At 50.0% G+C, this 6013-nt stretch overlaps 2 pseudogenes across 2 annotated transcripts; both read left to right on the plus strand.

Moving 5' to 3' along the window:
- Positions 1–1838: 1838 nt before the first annotated feature.
- Positions 1839–3814, plus strand: LOC308241047 (pre-mRNA-splicing factor SYF1-like; annotated as a pseudogene). Its single transcript has one exon. The product of its transcript is annotated as a pre-mRNA-splicing factor SYF1-like (transcript).
- Positions 3815–3905: 91 nt separating this feature from the next.
- Positions 3906–5177, plus strand: LOC308241048 (parafibromin-like; annotated as a pseudogene). Its single transcript has one exon. The product of its transcript is annotated as a parafibromin-like (transcript).
- Positions 5178–6013: the final 836 nt, after the last annotated feature.

A 6013-nucleotide genomic window follows, 5' to 3' on the forward strand; every position in this document is an offset into this window, starting at 1 on the left:
TCTTTAAAGTGTGCCTCTGGGGATGGTAACACTCCCACACTTTCAGGTTTGGATAATCTAGCCTTGCTGATAGGACATTGGTGAGGCCAGATTCTCTCTGGCCACAGCCCAGTCAGACCCGGAGCTGCCTTGGAGCTGTTATGGAGCTGCTTTTTAGCCACTACTGGAAGATGATGGAGGTCTTGCAGAATCCTGTTCCCTGCCTGAGGAAGCTGTGGGACAATGTGAAATCTCTATATAAAAGCCTAATATGCAAATTGTCCCTGCGGGAGTTCGACTGGAAGACCAATTGCTTGCTATGACATGTGCTGACCACCAGGGGGTGGCACAGAACAGAGGAAGGCCCTGGCAGCAGGTGGCAGGCGGCAGTCGGGGAAGGGAGGCTCTGTATAAGCAGGAGTGAAAGCTCCGGTAAAGTGGTAAATGGCCTGCCAGAGCATTGAAGGCATGTCTCAAAGCACACTCAGTCCCTAGCAGAGTTTGGGAACTGTATTGGCTCAAAGTGAGGGTGTAAAAGGGGGTTTTATGGAAAGTAACCTCACAGGGTGATCTAGTCACAAATTCCCAACTTGGGAGGTCTTGGTGGCAGTCACGCCCCAGGCCTATATCTGTAGGAAAATATTTATCTTTGCCTTAAGCAAGCTCCATTCATTGTTGTGCATCTAGGTTAACACACCTTTGAAATACCAGAGTAATCCTCTTTTTTTCAGACCTTGGAAGCAACCACTCTTAAGAAAGCACATAATTTTTTTTTTTTTTTTTTTTAAGTACAGTAGGACCTCGGGTTGCGTCGGAGATCCATTCCTACAGGGCGGCATAACGCAATTTTCACTGTAAGTTGGAACCTGCCACATAAGCACCTACATCATTCACATGGAGCACATTCACAGCAGTAATGAAGTGAAACAGCAAAAAAAAAAAAAAAAAAAAAAAAAATTAAAAGAAAGATAACAATTCCTGATCTTTACTTGTGGTAAATAAATAATAAAAAAAAATAAAGCACATATGTACATACATTGAAATGACGGAACTTTTTTTTAATCAATAAATGGGAGATGGCGACGTAACCACGAAATGACGTACATTGAGTCTGACGTAACCCGAGGACTGTCTGTATATCTTTATTGATTTTAGAGAGGAAGGGAGAGGGAAACAGAGATAGAAATATCAGTGATGAGAGAGAGTCACTGATCAGCTGCCTCCTGCACACCCCCTACTGGGGATTGAGCCCACAACCCAGGCTTGTGCTCTGAGCAGAATCCAACCATGACCTCCTGGCTCATAGCTCCATGCTCAATCACTGAGCCATTCGGGGCCGGGCAGGAAGCACATAATCTTATAATCCAATCCTATCTTGTTTTCTCCCACCTTCATGTAATCTTCTTTACATCCCCTCCTTAATTTCAAATGTAGAAAAGAAACTGCAGCGTGGGTGCGTGCATAGGTAGTGGTGGAGGCCCAGTGAGGCGAGGAGGCAGAGGAGCAGCACCAGTGAGACAGAGGGCACAGCTGGAGGGGGCGAGGAGGCTGTGGTAAGCATGAGGGGGGGAGGTAAAGGGGGGTGTCCCTGGTGATGGCAGAGGTGGTGAGAGGGCGGAAGATCGCAGACCTGCTCAGTGTCCTGCAACAATAGAACATCCAGAAGAAGGTGATCTTGGTGAAGGGGACTGGAAAGAAAGGCCAACCCAGGGAGTACTACACATTGGATTCTATTTTATTTCTACTTAGTAACGTGCACCTTTCTCATCCTGTTTATGTCCGAAGCGCAGCGCAGTCACTGACAATATTTCTGTGTTTAGAAGACCTGACGGAAAAGATCTGCTTGGGGAGCTGGCAAAATGGTGGTGATGGCATGACTCTGGCTGCAGGAGCAGCTGGACCTTGTCTTTGATGAAGAAGACCTCCCCTATGAGGAAGAAATTATGTGGAACCAGTTCTTTGTCAAATGCTGGCTCCGCTACTTTGAGTTCAATCAGGGCCCCCCCAGACCCTCCACCCAAGCCCAGGCTCAATCAGCTGTACAAGCGAGAGAGCGCTGAAGCGGCTGCCCTGCAGCTACAAACTCTGGTACCGTTACCTGAAGGTGCGCAGGGCACGGGTGAAGCATCACTGTGTGACTGATCCTGCTCATGAAGATGTCAACAACTGCCACGAGCAGGCCGTGGTGTTCATGCCCAAGATGCCATGTCTATGGCTAGACTATCGTCAGTTCTTGGTGAAGCAGGGCCCTATCACTCACACCTGCCACACTTTCGACCCTGTCCTCTGGGCACTGCCCATCACATGCACTCTCGTATTTGGCCTCTGTACCTGCCCTTCCTGCGTTCACACCCACTGCCTGAGATGGCCATGTGGGGCTACCAAGCTGAGCACCGAGAGCGCAGAGGAGTACATCGAGTACCTCAAGTCAAGGGACCGGCTGGACGAGGCTGCACAGCGCTTGGCCACTGTGGTGAATGATGAGCACTTCGTGTCCAAGGCTGGCAAGTCCAACTACCAGCTGTAGGCACGAGCTCTGTGAGCTCATCTCCCAGAACCCGGACAAAGTGCAGTCGCTCAACATGGACACCATCACCCAAGGGGGCCTTACCCGCTTCACAGACCAGCTGGGCAAGCTCTGGTGCTCACTGGCCGACCAGTACATGCTCAATGGCCATTTTGAGAAGGCTGGGGACATGTACAAGGAGGCCATCTGAACTGTGATGACCATGCGGGATTTCACCCAGGTGTTTGACAGCTATGCCTAGTTCCAGGACAGCATGATTGTAGTGAAGATGGAGACCACCTCAGAGCTGGGGCAGGAAGAAGAGGATGTCATGGACTTGGAACTGCACCTAGCCTGCTTTGAGCAGCTGATCAGTCGGCGGCCCCTACTCCTCAACAGCATCTTGCTGCTCCAGAACCCGCACCATGTACATGAGTGGCACAAGGGAGTGGCCCTGCACCAGGGCTGCCCCCGGGAGAACATCAACACGTACTCGGAGGTGTGCAGACAGTGGATCCCTGCAAGGCTATGGGCAAACTCCACATGCTGTGGGTTGCATTTGCCAAGTTTTATGAGGACAACGGGCAGCTGGATGATGCCTGCCTGCATTATCCTGGAGAGTGCCACCAAGGTGAGCTTCAAGAAAGTGGATGACCTGGCCAAGTGTGCGGTGCGATTGTGGTGAGCTGGAGCTCTGACCCGAGAACTAGGACCAGGCCTTGCAGCTGCTGCGGAAAGCAACAGCACTGCCTGCCCTCCGGGCTGAGTATTTTGATGGCTCGGAGCCCGTGCAGAATCGTGTGCATAAATCATTAAAGGTGTGGTCCTTGCTTGCTGACCTGGAGGAAAGCCATGGCACCTTTCAGTCTACCAAGGCTGTGTATGACAGTATTCTGGACCTGCGCATTGCTACCCCCCAGATTGTCATCAACTACGCCATGTTCCTGGAGGAGCACAAGTACTTCAAGGAGAGCTTCAAGGCGTACGAGCATGGCATCTTGCTGTTTAAGTGGCCCAGTGTGTCTGACAGGAGCACCTATCTGACAAATTCATCACCCACTATGGGAGCTGCAAGCTGGAGCAGGCACAGGACCGCTTTGAGCAGGCGCTGGATGGCTGTCCCCCCCAAATATGCAAAGACCCTGTACCTGCTGTATGCACAGCTGGAGGAGGAGTGGGGCCTAGCCCAGCATGCAATGGCAGTGTACGAGTGTGCCACCCAGGCTGTGGAGCCTGCTCAGCAGTACGACACCTTCAAATCTACATCAAGCAGGCAGTGGAGACCTATGAGTCACCCACACCCGTGGCATCTACCACCGCTCGCAATAAAACCTGTTTGTGTGTGTGTGTGTGTGTGTGTGTGTGTGTGTATAAAGATCTACTTGCATATCTCAGTGGCGAAGCATCCACGTCGGCAAGTATGGACCAAAGCGCCCCTGTAGAGCTAGGGCTGCAGCGATCCACGCAAGTGAAGCGAGCTGCAGAGGAGGTGTCAGCAGGAGCGAAGAAGCCACGCACTGAGGATGAAGAGCGTTTGCACCTTGATAAAGAGAGATGGGCTGCCCGCTTGGAGGGTCACAAAGAAGGGGTTGTACAGACTGGACAGATTAGGCCTTTGTCTGAAACTATGTCAGTGGAAAAAATTGCTGCCATCAAAGTCAAAATCATGGCGAAGGAAAGATCTACCATCAAGACTGACTTAGGTGATCACTTAGCCGCTGTCAAAGGGAGGAGTTTTGTGGACACGGAGGTTGTGACCCGGGACATTGTCAGCAGAGAGAGAGTGGGGAGGACGCGGACAACTATCCTACAGAGCACAGGAAAGACCTTTGCCGAGGACATTTTTGCAATTCTTCAGTCTGTGGAAGCCAGAGGAGAAGGGTGAGGGCCTGAACAGCGACCAGCCCCAAAGGCAGCACCTGTGGCTCCCACATTTCCTACCAAACAGCCGACCCCAGCTGCCTACAACAGATATGTCCAGGAACGATTCAAAGAAAAGAAGAAACGGAAGGCTTCAAAATTGACACGATGGGCACCTACCATGGGATGACGCTGGAGTCCGTGACGGAGGGTGGGGCGGCCCGTGAGACTCAAGACTCCAGAGGCACAGCCAGTACCGAGACCTGTTTCTCAAGCAAGACCTCCCCCTCATCAGAAGAAAGGCTCTCGGACACCCATTATCATAATCCCTGCCGCCGCCACCTCCTTAATAACCATGCTGAATGCAAAGGACCTTCTGCAGGACCTGACCTTTGTCCCATCAGATGAGAAGAAGAAACAGGGCTGCCAACGAGAAAATGAAACTCTGATACAGAGAAGAAAAGACCAGATGCAGCCGCGGGGCACCAAGCTCAGCCTCACGGTGCCCTACAAAGTCCTAGACCAGCCTCTGAAACTCACGCCTCAGGACTGGGACCGGGTCGTGGCCGGCTTCGTGCACGGTCCTGCCTGGCAGTTCAAAGCGTGGCCAGGGCTTTTGCCTGATGGCTCTCCAGTTGACATGTTTGCCAAAATTAAAGCCTTCCATCTCAAATATGATCAAGTTCCTCTAGACCCCAACGTGCAGAAGTGGGACGTAACAGTGTTAGAGCTCAGCTATTACAAACGCCACTCAGACAGACTGCTTTTCTTAAGCTTCTGGGAAACACTGGATAGGTACATGGTAAGGCATAAATCCCACTTGAGATTCTGAACTACGTGGTTTCCCCATCTGGAAATCTGGATTAAGAAGCATAGATATACCTTCATCTAAAGACTGACTGAGTGTCAAGCTCTGAATTTATCAAAATCTCACAAATGATGAAGGTCACAGATCAAGCAAAAGATCTCATATGATGCTTTTGTGTTTCAAAGAGATCATATGATGCCTGTCATTCATATAAGTAAACTTTTTGGCCTACAACTATCTATAATAATATAAGTGTAATATGCTAATTAGACTGGATATCCTTCCAGAGGAAGCAGGGGCTGTGAGGGAAGCCCGGGTCCCAGGTGCCTGCCAGGGGCCACAGGGTGGTGGAGGGAAGCCGGTGCCGGCAGCCTGGGGAAGGAAGGCCTACTCTTGCATGAAGTTCATGCATCAGGTCTCTAGTTTTTTTTTTTTTTTTTTTAATATTAGCCTCCTAGTCTGTAATAGAAATTGTATATTTTGATAGAAGTTTTTTCTCCATTGGTTAAACTAGCATGATTTAAAATGTGTTTCTTTAGAAAAATAAAAGAAACTGCAGAACTGTTACTTGCTGAAGTATTTGAGATCTTGTTTTGGTTCAAATAAAGTCAAAAATTCTCTACAGATTTGAACATTTCTTATGTTGATGAAAGCATTTAAGAAGTCTCTGTTCACCCTGGTTGTTTTGGTTCATTGGATAGAGCCTTGGCCTGTGGAATCAAGGTTCCCAGGTTCGATTCTAGGCAAGGGCATGTGCCTGGGTTGCTGATTCAGTCCCCAGTGGGGGGCGTGCAGGAGGCAGCCAATCAATGATTCTCCCTCATCATTGATGTTTCTGTCTCTCTCTCCTTCTCCCTTCC

This window comes from Plecotus auritus (assembly GCF_963455305.1).
Source record: "Plecotus auritus genome assembly, chromosome: 2".
NCBI classification, from domain to species: domain Eukaryota; kingdom Metazoa; phylum Chordata; class Mammalia; order Chiroptera; family Vespertilionidae; genus Plecotus; species Plecotus auritus.